The sequence below is a fragment of the Ruditapes philippinarum genome, unplaced genomic scaffold (assembly GCF_026571515.1).
Source record: "Ruditapes philippinarum isolate M1 unplaced genomic scaffold, ASM2657151v2 ctg17_1_1_1_1, whole genome shotgun sequence".
In the NCBI taxonomy this organism is placed as follows: Eukaryota; Metazoa; Mollusca; class Bivalvia; order Venerida; family Veneridae; genus Ruditapes; species Ruditapes philippinarum.
The window spans coordinates 262,739-282,120 of record NW_026865484.1 but is presented as its reverse complement, the minus strand read 5'-3'; the positions used below and the strand labels follow the sequence as shown (position 1 = coordinate 282,120).

Genomic DNA, 19,382 nt, shown 5'->3' with positions numbered 1-19,382 from the left:
GATGTCTCACTCTTGTAAATTAATCAATCATAATATGAGCCGCGTCACGACAAAACCAACATAGTGGGTTTGCAACCAGCATGGATCCAGACCAGCCTGCGCATCCACACAGTCTGATCAGGATCCATGCTGTTCGCTTACAAACTCTGTTACAAGTGGAGAAACTGACAGCGAACAGCATGGATCCTGATCAGACTGCGCGGATGCGCAGGCTGTTCTGGATCCATGCTCGTTGCAAACGCACTATGTTGGTTTTGTCGTGACGCAGCTCATATTAATTAATAGTACAGAAACCAATTTCTCGGAGTTCTATGAAAGCAAAACATATGACTGTAGGAATATAAGTATATAATCATTTGTTATCATTTCGGTAGATATGCATATTTTAGCATTTATCTTATAACCATCCAAGGTAACATCTCTTTTATTATAAAAATGATACAAATGATACAAATACATGTTCATAGTTTCAGTTTTATTTTCTTATGAAATAAGATTCTTTTATCTTTTTGTTTTCGTGATATTAAAGGGACTCCACAGAGGTTTAAAAGCCTAAAACATAACATTTGAATTTTTTTACACAAATAAGCTGGGGCCTTTAATATATGGAAAGATAGTTAAGAAATATACTTTGAAATAAATTGAAAATCGTATTTTTATGCTTTTCTTAGCCCGATTTGAGTGAAAAGTGTTTAAACGTTTTTCATTTTGGGTCACTTTTTTACAATTTGAATAATTATTCTGAAAAAAAAAAAAACGAAGTGCGTGAATGATCTTAAATTTTGCACAAAGATAAGTGGTCTACACCTACATCAATTGGTACATTTATCTGGAAAAAAATATTTTCAGTCCCACCATGTCAAAAAAACTCAGTGGAGTACCTTTAAAGTCAAAGTCCAAAGTTAACTGAAAATTAGGCGTATTTATAATAATTTGAAGACTAAAACATCAGTTATTATGACATGAGAGGATAAATAGAATTTAAAGTACAGCTAAACTTGGACATGCATTGCATTTGTAATTATTAAAAACTTCCAGACACATCTTGTTCTATAAAAACGACATTAAATGCATACAGCCTAAATGTTTGTCAAAACTTAAGAATGTAAAATATCCCTTTGAACATTGTTACATAAATAGCAACATAATAGATGAAGACCGACTTATAGTTCACGTTTTGCTAAATGTTACTTAATATTTATAGTCATTCATACAGTATTTAAGGGACGTTTAGTGACTTGCAAGAGGATGAATTAATATTTTTCCAACATTCATTTATTTTGTATTTTAAAGATTTCCGAAGTTAAATGCTGTTGTTTTATATGATGATTGATATATGAGCCGCGCCATGACAAAACCAACGTCACACGTTTGCGACCAGCATGGATGAAGACCAACCTGCGCATCCGTGCAGTCTGATCAGGATCCATGATGTTCGTTATCAGTTTCTCTACTTGTTATAGGGTTTGTAAGCGAACAGCATGGATCCTGATCAGACTGCGCTGATGCGCAGGCTGGTCTGGATCCATGCTGGTCGCAAACGCATTACGTTGGTTTTGTTGTGACGCGGCTCATATTATTGATAAGTTAGAGGCCTTGCCAAAAGGAAATAAGATTTGATTAACTGGCCATCAAAAGTGATCACATAGCTCTTATATGGCAAGTTGTAACTTGTATAAAAGCTTGGAAAAGTGTTGACCTCGCAAATTAGTGTTTGCCGGCTTGCCAACAAAATAAAGTTCTGTTGTACGCCTATAAGACATCTATATTTAGGAACATATAAAACAACAGAAATTCAGATATTTCATGAATATTCAATACAATTATATCTAGTCTAACGAAACACTTTGAAATAATCATGAAGACGATGATGTTTGCTCATACGCCCATAGCAAATCAAAAAATGTTCCGCGCATCCATTGTTTACCCACCGCATGCGCACCATATGTTCCAAATTTCTCCGAGAATACAGGAACTGATGGAATGTTGCTGTAAAAGCTGAAATAGTTTGACGAAGGAGTAAAACATATTATATAGATGATAACGTAAATTAGAATAATTAGTAGAAACAGTTATAGATAAATTAGCAGAAACAGTCTATAGATAATGGTATAGTAATGAAAGGATATTAAACAAAATGATTTAGATTAGAGATACAATACATGTAATATGTATCAAAGATAATATAACTTATGGAGCGACTGTTAGGGATAATATCGAATTTGTAATAAAAGGTCGCTGGTGAAATTTCGTCGTTAAATATTGGTCTCTGACATAAAGCTAAATCTGGCGGACTACCCTAAGAGACACAGTAAACTCGCCTAACCACAAACTCATGGTCATTTTTCTGAATAACTCTACCAATTCTACCATATTTGAAATGGATCACGTAATCCAATAAATCTTCATGGGAAATTTATCCATTCTATCGTTCTTTATCACTGACATTAACTTTCGAATTTACAACGTCCATTTTTTAACCCGGCGAAATGCACGTGACTCGTTATCAACCCCTTCAATCTCAAAAATGCGCACAATGGAATTTCAAAAGCATGTATCACGAAACAATGTGTTATTGCAGACAACAGCGATCACGTTGACCAACCTCCCGAGATAAAAAACAGAGCAACACAAACTACTCAGTCCCAAAGTACCCTGTAATTTCGTTTACTTTTAGTCAACGTAAAGACTGGTCCTTTCAGTATGATCTGTAAGAGTGAGCTTAAAGAGTCAGTTATTTTCACTCCGTCGTTCTTGATATATTGGGATTATCTAAGTATTTTGTGTTAACAAAACACATTTTATAATTGAGTTATATAAATGATAATTATTGAATGTTGTTTTTTGGCGTAGTTGTTATTTTGAAATGGATGATTCAAAAAGATATCAAAAAAATTCAAAGACAGCTGTGAAAGTAAGTAAAAACTTGAAAACAAGAACGTGTTTGTTAAACACAAAATGCCCCGGCTCAGATTCTTGTCAGTAACAATATTTAAAATAAAGGCTGTATGGGCAAAAGTGTAAAAAATCTATTTTTTAGCACTGGTGACCTTGACCAACTGACCCCCTAACTCCATCCAAAGGAAGAATTATCATGCAACTTATTTTCCCTACCAAATATGAAATAAATCTGTCAATATATAAAGGCTGTATGGACAAAAGTGTAAAAATCAATTTTTAGCACTGTCGACCTGACCCAACTGACCCTAACTCCATTCAAAGGAAGAATACCAGTAAGTTATCTTCCTACCAATTATAATACAAATCTGTCAATAAATAAAGGCTGTATGAGCAAAAGTGTAAAAATCTTTTTTTAGCACTGGTGACCTTGACCCAACTGACCCCTACCTCCATCCAAATGAGAATACCTTAATTTTATGTTCCTACAAATATACAAGACATCTGTCGATAGAATAAAGGTTAATACACCTGTAAAAGTGTAAAAAATCTATTTTTGACATTGGTGACCTTGACCCAAATGACCCCTTACTAAAGGAAAAGGAAGAGGACCTCCCTTGGTATGACTATTATAAACATGAAAGACATTAACTTAAATAAGGCTGTATGAGCAGAAATGTTTAGATTTATTTTTTTACACAAGTGACCTTGACTTGACCTAGAGACGCCTAACGCCACAAAAAATTAGAGGACCGTTAAAGGTATCCACCTACCAAATATTAAAGAAATCATTAAATAAATGAAGTAATTAGGTGATATTTGATAAATCCAACTTGGCGGAATAGGTTAACCATACAAGGCCCTATTTTCAAAGTGATAAAAGGGAAATTACTGGGAAAATGGATGGCACTTGGCAATATCATGTACATTGTATTGATAAGTAAGTGTGAAAATTATTAAGCCAGTAGTTCAGATAGAACATAAGATATTTCCAACTTGCCGGTTTAGGTTAACCATTATTCATTTTCTAAGTGCTGAAAAGGGCCACAACTTGGTGCAAATGAAAGCCATAGTTATGTAACTTGCCCAGATCATATACTTTGTATGGATTAGTAAGTGTGTAAATTATGAAGCCATTGGTACAGGTAGAACTTAAGAAAAATCCAACTGCGTTAGGAACCTCGCACGCCACAAGAACGCGGACGGACCGCACGGTCAATATAAGCCCGGGGCATAATTTAAATTGAGTAAAATAGTCCGTCTGAAATAGCCCAGTTAAGCAAACCAAAAGTGACAACGCTAATTTTGCAGTATACTTCCAGAATTGCCAGACAGAGCCTAATCTTAAATGTCACAACAATAGATTCCATTCCTCTCACCGATTTTACACAATTGTCAAGCATCAAATAACTTCTGAATACATCATAAATAACAATAAACACCATATACTATACAAAATAATCATTTATCACATATTTTTCATCGTCCCTTCAACTCCATCCCACTTCACACACCGCATACTCCCAACGATAAGCCCTAAAATAATCTTACCTCACGTTACCGATGTAATCTTTACCTTTACAAATTACACGAGACAAATTCAAACTGCTCACACAATGGATAATTTCACATCTGCTTCTATCTAAAATAAAATATAGTCATTTACAATTGAAGTTTATATTAGCGATAACAAATAATCTGCAAAAATAAAACAAAAACAATAGAATTTGTAGAGATGTTATTGTGTTTTTAATACAGATGGAAATATTCCGGCTCAGGTCCTCAGGTACCCTCCCGCGCATTATTTCAGGTACAAACGGGCACCTGAGTAGAACCACCGGCTTTATGTCTTTGCATAGTACAATATCTATTCTTTTGATCCGTCTGATATAAATGTAACAAAATTATTATACTAAACAATGGCATATAATTTTGCACGTTGTAACACACATTATTTTATTACGGGTCGAAACGAGATCAAAACTTAAAATATAATTACTGTTTTATACGACTGTTTATTAATTTAAATTAAGATGGTAAAACCTACTTTGTGATAAGCCAGCTGTTGTTGCGCATAGAATCAAAAACAACCTGGACAACTCGCTCTAACATCATGATGATAATATCTATCTGCAACTTATAATATTCAAAAGAATATAATAAGAGAAAAACATAGTAGCTTATCAGTCACAATCAATGATTAAATATCTTCATCTGGCTGGTAGCTTCTACAACACATAGTTATACATGTATGTCAGTTAACAGAAAAATGGAAATTAAAAGCACATTATGCCTTTTTAAAAGAATATTTTTTTACTTCTTAAGAATGGGTTAAATTATCATTAAATAATGGTTTACAGCAAGCTAGATGCTTATTACCTTTGGTTTCTTTGCTAAGAGAGCATGCTAGATGCTTCTTATCTGAAGAAAGTAGCCTTAAATGTGTGGGGTTCTTTTTGGCCCTAAAACCAGCAATTTGAAAGTAGTATTTTGACTTTTATACAAAATAGCAAATCACTATAACTGTACTTATTGCCAAAACAACAAAAATATACGATGGTTCAGATGATTGAGTAGTATTTTTGAAATTACTAAAGGACAAAAAAAAACTTTTAAGAAATATAATAAAAGCAGATCTGGGGCAAAATGGGCCTTTAACAAGCTGTTGTAGAGTACATAGTATTTGGCAGTCAGCCAAAATTGTTATTATCTTAAATTCATTGTGTCACGATGTCCAAAGAAATAAACAAAACGTAAAAGTGCCCTATTAATTATAAGAAAATTTACATTTTGAAATAATTCACATAACATGCCTTTCTTTTGATTTATTCGCAAAAAGAAACGACATAAATGTTGCATTAAATGCAAGAAAAAAATATTTGTCATGTTTCGCGGCGTTCATGTGTCAACATACTTTGTATCAAAAGACCAGAACATGTCTGTCTCTAAACGCTAGAGCTGTTGTTTTAAACTCCAAAGATTGAATTTGTTTCCTGTTGTTTCTTATGACATTGAAGAATAAACATAGGTCTAGTGGTTGTGTCCTATGTTGATTTTTTAAACATTTGTATCACTGCTTATTTAAGTGATTTAAGAATAAAACTTCAAATTACCGAAAAAGTACAATTAATATTAATATTATTGGAACAAGAAAACATATAACTAGAAATGTTTCCGTAGGACACGAATGTCACCAATCTCCACTATCAACTGACGTACAACAGGACAGTTTGACAGAAGGGCAGACAAAGGCAATTCTACATGACTGTCCCCTACCCCTTGGTTGGTGCATAAAAACGACATCCATTTTGTTCAGTCTTGATCTCTTGATTATTTCCAACTATTTCCGACTTAACATGCTGATCAATTGTTCTTGGCTACGCGTGACACAAGTTGAAAATTGTCAATTTCTATAAAGTCTAGGGCAATAACTCTGACATCTGACTGAATTTATCTATATGCACCCCCCCCCCCCATGCACAACTTCACATGCTAATCAACACCTTTGTAAAGTTGCATGATTCTAGGTCGCGTACCTTTTTGGGCTACGCATGACATTTGTTGAAAATGCAAATTTTATTAGGTCAAGGTCAATAACTCTACAAATACTGAATACTGAATAAATGCATAAGTAAACCCATGTGCACAACTACATATGCTAACTGAAAAAATCCACACGCGAAAACCCAGGCGTACAAATACACATGCTGATTAACATTTATTTTATGACTCAAGATCGGTTACGCTCGACACAAGTTTAAAATGCAAGTTTTTATTAAGTCAAAGGCAATAACAGAATACTAAATAAATATCACACAATCCCTAAAATGCACAACTTCACATGCTTATTAAAATGTATGTAAAGCTTGCTTCATGACTCTAGATCAAATACCTTTTTGGCTATGCGCGACACAAGTTGAAAAATGCAATTTTTTACTAAGGGCAATAACTTAAAAAATACTGAATAAATCTTTATGCAAACCACAACTTTTAGAGGTTCATGCGACACAACATGGGAACGGACGGACGGTCGCATGAACGGACAAGGGCAAATCTAAATGCCACCCACACCGCTCTAGAGTGGGGACACAAAAACACACATCAAAATCAAATTCAATAAGAATTCTGCTCTGTCCTTGAATAGGTTAAACTTTGTAGTGACAGAATTTCTTTTATTAAATGATTTGTATGTTAACGAAAACATTAAGTACTATAAACAATAAATCGCATCAGAATAATGAGCAGATTTTTTAGAGAAAATACAAAGATTTTTATTAGTCAACAACTATATAATTCATTCTGCAATATTTTAATTTTAATTTGTGGTAAAGTAAAATATGTCATAAAATATAAATGAAAATACTCGTTCCATTTTTTTTTTATAAAATACAAATAAGATTACATTTACTGTTAATCAATATTTTTATTATCCATAATAACATTTTATATAAAGCTTTGTAATTAATATAAGTTTCATGAAACATTTTAAAATACTTACGAGATAATTGAAAACTCATAAAAGCCATACCACACATAACATGGAAAATTACAAAAACTCGAAAGGAACTTGTTCGCTAATGATTATAATCCTGCCCGTTTGTAACGTCAATTTTCATTGGACTATCGTGATGTTTATATTATCTATATACACGACTGCAACATATTGTATTAATCATTTTCAATTTTAGTTAAAAAAGCAATTGCAAAGTATTCATAGCCTTTCTCCAGCAATACATCTCGAGGGGCGTGTCATGGGTAATAAATATAAAACAATTGGCTAAAGACTATTCCATATACACTATTTTGTCAAAAATGTGGAAACAAAGGGCACTATGCAAGGGATAGTTGTATGGACGATTTTGATATGGAGAGAAGAGTTAAATAGTGTCCTTATTTATATGATAAAAAAGGGTACAATTAGACATCAACTACGACAGATAATTTACGTTTTTAAGAACCATATCTCCATGAGGCGCTACGTTAAGGCTCTCTTCAACAACGTCATACTTCTTTTACCGATGGTAAAGACACAAGCTCAATGATAAGAGCTGAACACTACCTCAGTCCTAGGCAAGACGTATTTTGAACATATATAAACACCTTTAACGACATTTTGTATGTGCGCTAATTCACTCGGTCATTATGCAAACTTAATGTCAAGTAGCAAGGCAGCCGAAATAGCATATTGACATAGTTCTTGCCATACTGGCATAACATTACCCTAAAGTATATTACTGTATGTAGTAATTTAGCCAATATTATTCTTTATTATATACTTGTACTTGCAACAAACTTCACAATAATGTTTCCAAAGAAGCATAGCAAATGGTCAATCTTAGCTATGTCTATTTTTGTTGTTTATAATGTTTAATACCTTTTAACGAGAATACATTTTGTTTCAGCATGAAATTAGAACATAAATGCATTATACCATCTTTAAAACATTTTTATCATGGTAATAAACATGTGGTATATCAACGAACTATTCGTTTCTGAATTGCTTCCCTTTTTTTTAATGCGTTAGTATATTAGTTTAAGTTATCTTAATTAAATCCTGCCATCAGGAGAAATGTAAATTTTGGTATCTAAACTACATTTTAACAATAAAATAGCACTGTTTTCATTTTTTTATTCATTCATTTTTACAACGTTTAAATTTTACAAAGGTGTGTGCTTTTAGGAGTCTTAGGCTAGTTGAACTTTCAAGAAAAAGGAAAAAAAAAAACACAAACTTAATTAAAATTCATTTAAGTATATTTGTTTTGTTGGATTTACTAAGTAACTTCGAAATTATTTAGAGTCCTTTATCAGAACATTTGGTCCCATACTAGTTGGTTTCGTATGTGAAGTAAATTCATTCCAATAGTTTAACTCTCTTTTTATAATTATGTCTATCACAAAACTAAAACGTAGTAATCTCCACCTAGTCTTTTGTTAAAAAAGCAGAATTTATCGTGCAATGCAAATGGTAGCCAAAGCAAATAGTAGTCAAACGAACATGGAATTTATGAGCAGAAAGAAACAAGAAGTATCTTTAAAAAGATACCCGGTCGAAGTTAAACTTGTTAACTTGCATAGGATAAGCTACTACTAACTATGCTAACCGCAAACAGAACATTTTATTCGTCCTCAATAGTTTTATTTCAGTTCATTTTTACCCGCAATGTTTTTTCCCTATTAATTGTCATCTTAGATTTAAACAATATTACTGAAATTATTTGATTTTAATCAAAATGGAAGTTGGTTTGAATAGGAATTTATAATAAAACAAAGATTTAGTAGATACTATACACTAATTCCACGGAGAATTTTGCAACTGTAAATTAGCCGAAAGTTCGTTTCAATCGTCTTATGCCCGGTTCGAGAAGAGAATATAATGACTAGAACAGCTTAGAAGAGAAACCCAATCGAACGCAAAAGTATCAAAAAGGCGATCTGTCATATTTAATTTAATATATTTATTGAAAACCTGTTAGAAACATCTAGAAAATATCATTGTATTTTTATATTTATTCTGAGATATATCTTTTTCCAACACTTTTTGCCATCGCGAAATCGAACAGACCTCTACCTACAACGGAAGCTCTTCAAAAGGATCAATCGAACAGGCTATTAGTGTTAAAAGGACCAATGAAAATTCTGCCTATATTCATTTCTTTACTGTTAATTTTAGCGGAAGTCAAGGTGAAATCAGGCGGCCTTCGGCCGAAAAATATCATCCTTATCCTGACTTATCTACAGTTGTTAAAGTTCCGGTCTTAAAGGGTTAAAACCCGCGAATATGAACTATTATAATATAATTTTATTACCCTTCCCCTGCCGAGTTTAGACGATTTTTTTTAAAAAATCACTGCTGTTTCAAATGAAACGTCGAAATAAGATTCCCTTTAGGGTACCTCTTCGTCACAACATGACGTCACATAAATACATGACGTATTTTTCCCGAACCGAACGAATGTAAACAAGAGAAAAGGTGTAGTCTATTGAACGCACTTTTTATTAATTAATATCAAGCTTTCACAAGGTCATATTTGTTTTCGATACTGAACATTACTCTACTTTGGTAAATATTTATCATTTGACAGTTAAAAAGTGCTTTTAAATCGGAATTTACACCGCGTAAAATCGAACCGTACGCGCATCACCTCAGCGCATGTTGTTTACAACGTTGGGTACCCAACGGGGAAATTTAGTGTGTACTGGTTGGGGAGATAACTTCGGCTGGTTGATAAACTCGGCTTTTTATAATTAAATCGAGTGATCGGAATTTTTAACCTAATCAAGCTCACGATCTCATAATATCGCTGGAATTCGACAATATCTGGAAATTTTGTCAAGTTTGGTAAGATATTTAAAAAGTAACAGAGACATTTACCTGTTTGTTTACAAAACAAGCCTATAAAAAGTACGGGAATCCCATTGTTATGCGCATGTGCAGCAGATGCTCATTTTGAGGCCCGCACAGGGGTACTTTTATATATTGACCGACTACCGTATACATTTTGTAGATGAAATTTAGACCCACTTTTGTCTTGCTAACTAAGAAAAAAGGCTGATTACACATTTGTAATCTTTAAGTGGAATGGATTGAAAGACTGATGTTAAATGCTTCTTTTATATGTTAATGTGTAGGTTGAATACCACTAAATTAATTTCTTCTTCACTCTGTTAAGCTAAGCAAAAATAAATTTGAATCACTAATTCTTTTACTACATATTTAGTTATACGTTAATAAATGCTAATGCATGTGTTTTTTACGTAAAAATGATTTATATGTTACATAGTACGTTTGCATGTAAATGTCGTGTTGGTCCATAGATAACATTATACCTAACGTAAATGGCTCAACATTTGGTAAACAAATGATTTTCGTATTTTAGCATAAATGAACCAGAGCAAAGAAATAATATGATATGGTCTAAACATGCTATTTTTATGCGTTTTTAAACTAACTCTATGTTTAAGAAAGAAAAGACAAAGAGCCGGAATTATCTAACCTCGCGCGCCATTAATAAGAATATCCTTTTTACGTAGCGCTCTTCCAGGCTCTACACAAATTACCCGTTATGTTCTAAATATAACTTTTAGGTGATACCGGGGAAAATCGAAGAAGCTGAAGTTTATTATGGTGCAAGATTCATCAGAATACGTAAACAAATAAATGAAATATGCCCCCAAAACACCGATTTTTGGCCGAGTTTATCTCCCAAACCAGTATATTACCCGTCTGGCTCGGTTATATCAATTTCTTTCGGGTGATCAATATCCAATCAAAAAGCCGGAAAAAATCTGGAAGGGTAATAAAATTCTAATAACAGCTGGCAAAGTTGAGTCATAAATAGTCTCTGAAACAATCAAATTGCACTAGCATGTTTCAAACTCAAGAAATAGCTATAACAAAACGGTTTGTGATTTAAGCGTTTGTCAAGATTAGTAGTAGACACAAGGGAACTATTCTTATTTAAAAATTAATATATTATTAATGGGTCAAGCTGGTGGTATAAAATAAAATTCCGGGTAATTAATGTATATTAATGAGATTTCTTATCATCCCTCTTTCTTTTATTGAGATCCTGAAAATATGTAAATATGTATAGGAAGATAATAATGTTGATTTTTGTTTGGTTTTACGGCGTGTGGCGCCGTTATATGTCGCACCATTGCCGCTAAATGTCGCACTTGCCGTTAAATGTCGCACCATTGCCGCTAAATGTCGCAACCGCCGCTAAATGTCGCAAAATCATTTGCCGTTAAATGTCGCAATGTTAACGTTAAATGTCGCACGAATTTCCCTTACCGTTAAATGTCGCAACACTACCGTTAAATGTCGCAAGATGTAAATTCATGTTAAAATCATTTTCAAAGTAGAATTATATTACTTTTTAACATTCTCATAGTTATTTTAATTGTAATTGCAATTACACAAAAATTATCTTTGTCTTACTTGGTTTCTTTAATGAACCTAAATATCGAGGTTTTGAGCTGCTATATAATGTTATCTTCAGGCTAGAAAGGATAATTGATACTAAATTCTCAATAGATAAGTATTTTTCTTTTGTTTAACATTTTTGTTTGTAACCCTGATTGGCAACAGATTAAAGGTATTATGGTATTGCCGCTCTCAGAATTTGGTTTAAGTCATTTCATTTATTTTCTCAGAAATTACCGAATTTTACTTTAAACGTGGTTTAGTTGTTCACTATGATCATATGATGCAATATCAAAAGGCAGATAATCCTAGTTATATTTTGCTAAGTTATTCCCCTTATGTCTATTAGATGTTTTCGTTCTGATTAACCTTTTAGTTACGGCTAATTTCAAACATATTCACTTTAAACTTAAAATACTTATTTCATATGAAAGTACTAATGCATTTCTCAATGACAGATGACCCTGAAAGGTTGTTTTTTTTCTAAAATATCTCCCTTTTTATTTTTTCCAAAAAAAAAAACATCACAACAAATATTCACTTCAAAGGTGAAATATTGATTGAATATCAAGGCAATTTTTTAATTTTAACTGAAACGGCAAATACATGAAAAACATAGTATGAATGCACGGTCAATACGAAAATCGAAGAAAAAAAATCATGTAGTACTCCTTGATCATGTAGTTTTCGATCCGCAGTCGGGTGCTAGATATGAGCGAATTTTACAATTGCACCGGAATTTTTGTAAGCAGACAGCCCGCATAGAGCGCGAGACTTGTAACCTCGACCTTGTTGGTTTTATTCCCGGGCTGGCCAACTACAATTACTGATCAGTCTTTCGGATGATACTTTAAATCGAGGTCCCGTGTATGGGTGCTAAAACAACTTGGCACGTTAAAGAAGGGGAAGCTTCTGGAATCGAGGCATCTTTCTATATCTGTAATTGCACTATCCTCCAAAATCTAAAATGACTTGTACTCTTCTGGAGGGCAACCGGTGGCGGGTATAGATAAACGCAAATTCACACACAGTAAGCAGATGTCAAAGTTAAAATAAGTACTTAAGATTTAGTACATTTTACTATTTGTCAAAAACTATTTACGCTTTGACATTGTGGCAAGTGATATTTTACTCGCCAAGTCGCTTTATACTATGAAAGATTCCCAGTAAATATCATATAATAAGAATACAAATAACTGATTAAGCTCATATTGGCCTTGCTGTTTGGCTGAAGACAGCTAGCCGTTTTGGCCAGAGAATTTAGGCTTTTTATATTATTGCTTTGCTGTAATGAAAATCTTAATCTGTAACGCTTCATTATAAATATTTCAATGAAATTAAATCTGACATTTTTCGAAAAACACAACACATGAATTTTACATATGTAACGATGATATTGCTTAGATATCTGTAACCACTTTTATGTTCGTCCTTAAATGCGCATGTCGAGTACGTCATAGTGAAGTTCAAATGACCATACATACAAACATACGCACAATAGTGTATCTATTTTAAGATAATTTTAAGAACTTTATTTTTCAAAACAAAAAAAAATGGAACAGATGTGTAAAGAAAACATCTTTTTAATTTATTGCAACAATAATATGAATGACCACTGCCTTTCTGGCGTTAAAATGGAAATAAAAACACGCATACGACTAGCAAATTTGATAAAAGCATACACTGTTTGTGTAAACTTCATCCTGCAAATTAAAATCTATTTTAGAATTTGTGACCATGACCCATTGATCCCTTCCTCAATCAAAAGAAAAATACATGCAAGTTATCTACCTTCCAAATATGAAATACATTTGTCAATAAATAAAGGCTGTAAAAGAGTAGTTCTCTATTTCGGAACTGGTGACCTTGACCCAACTGAACCATAACTCCATCCAAAGGAGAAGACCTCAATTCCATGTTCCTACCAAATATAAAAGACATCTTTCAAAAGAATAATGTTAAAACACCTGTAAAAATGTTAAAATCTATTTTTGGCATTGGTGACTTTGGCCTTTACCCACAGGACCCCCAACTAAACCCACAGGACCCCCAACTAAACCCACAGGACCCCAAACTAAACCCACAGGAAGAGGACCTCCCTTGGCATGTTTGTATTAAACATGAAATACATAATCTTAACAATAAAGGCTTACTGAGCAAAAATGTTATACTAGAAACCCCTTACTCCATAAAAAATACACGGCCATTAATGGTATCCACCTACCAGATATGGAGGATATCATTAAATAATTTTTTAAGATAAATCCAACTTACCGGAATAGGTTAACCATACAAGGTCCTATTTTCAAAGTGAAAAAAGGAATATAACTTGGGAAAATGGATAGCAATATCATGAACTTTTTCTAAATAAGTAAGTGTGGTAATTATGAAGCCATAAGTATAGACAGTACTTAAATAAATCCAACTGCCGGTTTAGGTTAACGATATTCATTCTCAAACTGCTGAAAATGGCAATAACTTGATTAAAATTTATGCAATGATTATGTTACTTGCCAGGATCATGTTTATTGTATTGATTAATAAATGTGTAAATTATGAAGCCATTTGTACGAACAGATTTTAGGAAAAATCCAACTTGCCGTTTTATTATTTTGATCGTTCCATTTTTTATAACATGACACCAATTTTAGGCTGCCAGGCTCCTAGACTGCCAGCTTTAGGCTATTAGACTACAAAGTTAAGTGCCCTAAAGGTAAAGGCGTTTTTTCCATAATCATGCATGTGTATGTGCTTTTGCATGACCTTTCATAGTGATTTTACTGTATTTTAAATTGTTTCCATATTTATAATATAAGTCACTAACTTAAAGCTACTAGGCTGCCGACTCTAAACTGTTAGATTGCCAACTTCAGGTTGCAAAGCTGACATCGTTAGGCTGTTAGGATGTAAGGCAGCCTCCTCAGGATACTCCACTGCATACGTTAGGCTCCTCAGGATACTAGGCTGCCAACGTTAGGCTAACAGGGCGTAAGGCAAATTCCTAAGGCAATTTAGGCTTCCTCTTCCAACAGCGAGACAATTTGCCTCCTCAGGCAGCCTGTCTCTTCTGCCATTTTACAGACACAATTTTACTAAACTATTTACAGAACAATGCCAATTTTGCAGTTTCATACAAATAGTGAACAATTGTATAATTAAGAAATAACATCGGCCTGAGAGGTGTATATCGGCTATTTAACACCGGTTAGGAGTTTTGATGCCTGAGTGGTTAATTTTGTCGCATCAAAACGACAAAACCGGTGTTAAATAGCCCATATACACCCCTCAGGCCGATATTATTTCGATTCTAACACGATAAAATAAGGAAAATCACTAACGTTATTTTTCAAGCGGAAATAACTTCCGGTGCCGATTTTCGTATAACGCTCTTCGATTTTCGCACCCTACTGTGGCGAAGATATAGAAATTATTAAACAAAAGAAATAATAAGAAAAAAACGTTATTTTATATAGTTTTTAACAGTAAAAACTTACAACGTATTGTGTTTACATCAGCGCACCATTGTTTGAAATAACGTCAGCTTGTTTATGGATGAGCTGTTTACTTAGGATGACGTCATTACGCTGCTTACGGATTGGCGCCGTTTTGTCAGAATATTTATTAACTGATATGGATCTAATATGTGGCGTTAGTGTATGTGAGATATTATTTCGGTATTGTATGAAAAGAAAACATTATACGAACTGAAAATATAAATAAAAATGCTGTTTATTGTTGCTTTAAAATGCTTTGTAAACTATACAATCGAGGTTGAAAACATAACAGCGCATATACAAGTAGTCCCTAACCGGTGTTTATTGGCAGTTTAACACCAGTTTTTTTCCTTCTTTGTCTATAGTGACAAAATCACGTGAGTGTTAGAATTATCAATATGTACTTGCATAAGATCAGCTAAAAATCGAACGAAAACAATATACATTTATTTACAAGATGAGTATTATCGCCGCCTAAATTGTAGCGCAGTTCCATATATAAATAAATTCACTCGCTTTCAAATTGAGTAGGCAGATTTAATTAATATGATACAACAATAACACTTGAGTTCAACATAAAATTACATCTTGCGACATTTAACGGTAAGGGAAATTCGTGCGACATTTATCGTTAACATTGCGACATTTAACGTCAAATGGTTTTGCGACATTTAGCGGCGGTTGCGACATTTAGCGTCAATGGTGCGACATTTAGCGGCAAGTGCGACATTTACCGGCGTTGCGACATATAACGGCGCCACACGGCGCACCAACATAAGTTGGGTTAATTTAATACAAAAATAAAATTCTGATAAAAATGTACCCTTGTCATTATCAATAAAATTTCAAATGTAGCCATTTATAATCTTTGCTGAACATCTCGCTTTTGGCATTTTCAGATAAAATTTAATTTAAAGTCATTTATACAGAAAAGTGTTTCCATAATTTGATTATTTACCAGATAGATATATTTTCTTTGCACAACTACCTCAATATAGGTCGAAATTTATGTACTTTTGAGCGATTGATCGAAATCTCTACCTTCTTTTGTAATATTCACTTTGATGCAGCGACTTCCTTATAAATCACAACACGATAATTTTGTATGATAATGACATTTAATATTGACATTTAGTATGTTTGTTACAAATTTAGAATTTGAGTCAGAACGAGAAATATTCTATTATAAAGTACTAAAGATCTAATGGTAAAATATAATGATAGCATGTGATGTTGACAATATACGTACACTGCCATCAACACATAGAGAACACCTCCCCGCTACCGGTTACATATATATCTAGTGACAATCATACTAAATAAACACAATGATTTATATGATTGCTAGGAATCGCAGTTCAGTCGGGTATTAGAGAAAAATCGTGTTATAGATTCCTTGCAGAACAATAGAGCTTTTTTTCTTTTAAGACTAATTTTTGTTTCGTTAAAATGTTTAGTTATATATGCGCTTTGATAGGTTATATGACCTATTATAAATATTTGTTATATAACCCAAGTTGCTAGGCAATAGTTATACAGCAAGCAACCATTTATATTTGACGTTATAACATTCATTGTGGACTTCTAGTCATAGTTTTGAATGTGTTTTTCACAAAATTGTTTTTATTTTCGTATATCAGTAAGTCAAATTATGTAAGATAATGTATTACTTTAATCAGATCTATATAAAGATCCAAAATTGTTTTCCATATCATGCTTTTCTGTCGCAATGATGTAATATGTAACACATCATTAAATGGTGTGGGTTCAGACCCTGTCGGGAGCAAGCCGTTGTTTTCGTGAGCAAGAAACTTTACGCCTATAAATAAATAGCTTAGTAGGAATTGATTTGAAAGTGTTTCAATATGTTTTTACTTCAAAATCTTATCACGTGACCACACACACACACACACACACACACACACACACACACGCACGCACGCACGCACGCACGCACGCAGCACGCAAACGCACACACACACACACACATGCGCGCGTGCGCGTGCAAACTTGTTATTTGTTTGGGTCGTCAGACCAAACAAATAATGGTAGCGAAATTTCAGACTCTAATGCTGTTAATTGCAAATGCCGAAAGTAGTCCCATTTTTTGAAGCGGTTACTTCCCTTTATATGTACACCTACGCCGAAAAATTCAGGGGAGATCACTCCGTAAAGATGGTCAAATGGCAGGCGCATTAATTTTCAAGCAAAATAATTCCCGAATGGTCGAAGATTTCTAATATTGTTTTATTCTTTATAGATATACATACTTGTAGTAAGCTCCATGATTATTTACATCTGTAGCGTCGTTACAAACCCTAATTTAGATTAATATGGTTTTCTTCAGACATATAAATTCACCGTGGCCTAGGGGTTGGGGGTTTGCGCGCTCGCTTAGGAAGCGAGTGGTCTGGAGTTCTAATCCCAGTTAAGGCAACTCATTTTTTTTTCAAATTGTTTAAGTCAAATAATCATTGGATTGAATATCAGTGTCTGATGACTAATTTATTACAATTAAAACGCTGGAAAGCATTGGTGGCACTATACAAAAACAATTGGTTTATAATCTCACAACCTTCACCTTTCTGACATTCTGAGACCCAAACAAATTCAGCGCCTTCTGTGCTTTGATTTTTTAACAGTGTGATGTCAACTGACCCTAACCACTAACCTAAGCTTACGGTAATGCGTTCCCAAACCTAAACTTGACTTAATGTCTATACAATCTTGGGCTCCTAAACCTAATATGACTCTAGGAGGGAATGATAAAGTACATATTAGCACTTTTCTACATCACAATGTATGTTAAACCTCACTTTGCATTGGTAAAATTGACACACTGATATCACCAGGTTATGTAAATTCGTTCATTGTGATATTAATGAAGCTATAATTCACAACTTCAATGGAGCAGAAATTAAATCTAAAGTTCATAAAAATGCAATCTGAATTTGCTATATAATAAATATAGTACTGTTGAGGTATAAGTACTTTCATCTGACACAGAGTTTCAAAAATTAATTATCAAAATGGTGTAAATTATGTTAAATGATAGATGTTTGATGATCCATGTCGTTGATAGAGCATGTTTTTGAATGTCGAGCTAAGATGTTGGCTCTACTAAAATGAAAAGAAACTAGCAGGTATATTGAAATGTATTTATTAAATCTTCCCAAACATAATAATTATTTAGTTCGTTGAGTCTGAGAATATCAACAACTAAATTAGATATCATTACGGTTTAGCATCTTATTTCAGTTACAAGGGAATACTACAAAAGGTGAAAAGAAGAATAGTTAATGCACTGAATTATTTTGTCGTCCAAAGCGATACGTATATATCAATCAATTGGTTCGACCTTACAAGTGCAAGGCGCCAGTGATTCAAAGTCAGTGTAGAGATATGGTCTTAGCAAGTTGTTACATGGCTTTTTAAATTATTTTATAATCGTATCGAGAGACTTTTTATTAAGAGAAGAATCACAATAGTTCGTCAATTCTTTACAAACTACATCCTGCTTCACAACAACTACGTCAAACCCTTAAATCTGTTGTCTCTTTTTCAATCTGCTTCTGTGATTTCGTGTAGTGGAAGATTTACAAAAATAAGTGGGATTTAAATGCTGCCATAAACATATGTTTTGATAGCTAACACTTTCAATATTTAGATTTGTATGTGTAGTACCGATTGTAAAAGCTGGCATATCAAATTTGTGAGACATCTATTGTATATTGTATTTCTGTCCCAAATAATTTTATTCTTAGAATAGCATTGGGCCGTTTCCTTCTGAAAAGCAGTGGCGACAAATCTTACAAAACTGTGTTATTAAGGGAGAGAGAAAACTTCATTGGTGAATAAACTGTCAATTGTTTTTGGCGACAAACCCTAAGAATCTACTATGCGTCGATAAATGTTCTTCTTTGAAAACCATTCTCGTTATATGAAAGATAATTATATGAGAAAAGCCGGCTTGTTTATAGTTCAATCAATCAAAAAATATTTTTTTGAAACAATCCATCGGACGCTGACCTAAGTGTAAGACAATTTCATTCAGTCACATG

At 33.4% G+C, this 19,382-nt stretch overlaps 1 long non-coding RNA gene across 1 annotated transcript; it reads right to left on the bottom strand.

Moving 5' to 3' along the window:
* Positions 1–4,454: 4,454 nt before the first annotated feature.
* Positions 4,455–7,462, bottom strand: LOC132729310 (uncharacterized). The gene is made up of 3 exons (XR_009625597.1): positions 7,397–7,462; positions 4,946–5,034; positions 4,455–4,540 (listed from the first exon to the last, which is right to left on the bottom strand). It is a non-coding gene; the product is annotated as an uncharacterized LOC132729310 (long non-coding RNA).
* Positions 7,463–19,382: the final 11,920 nt, after the last annotated feature.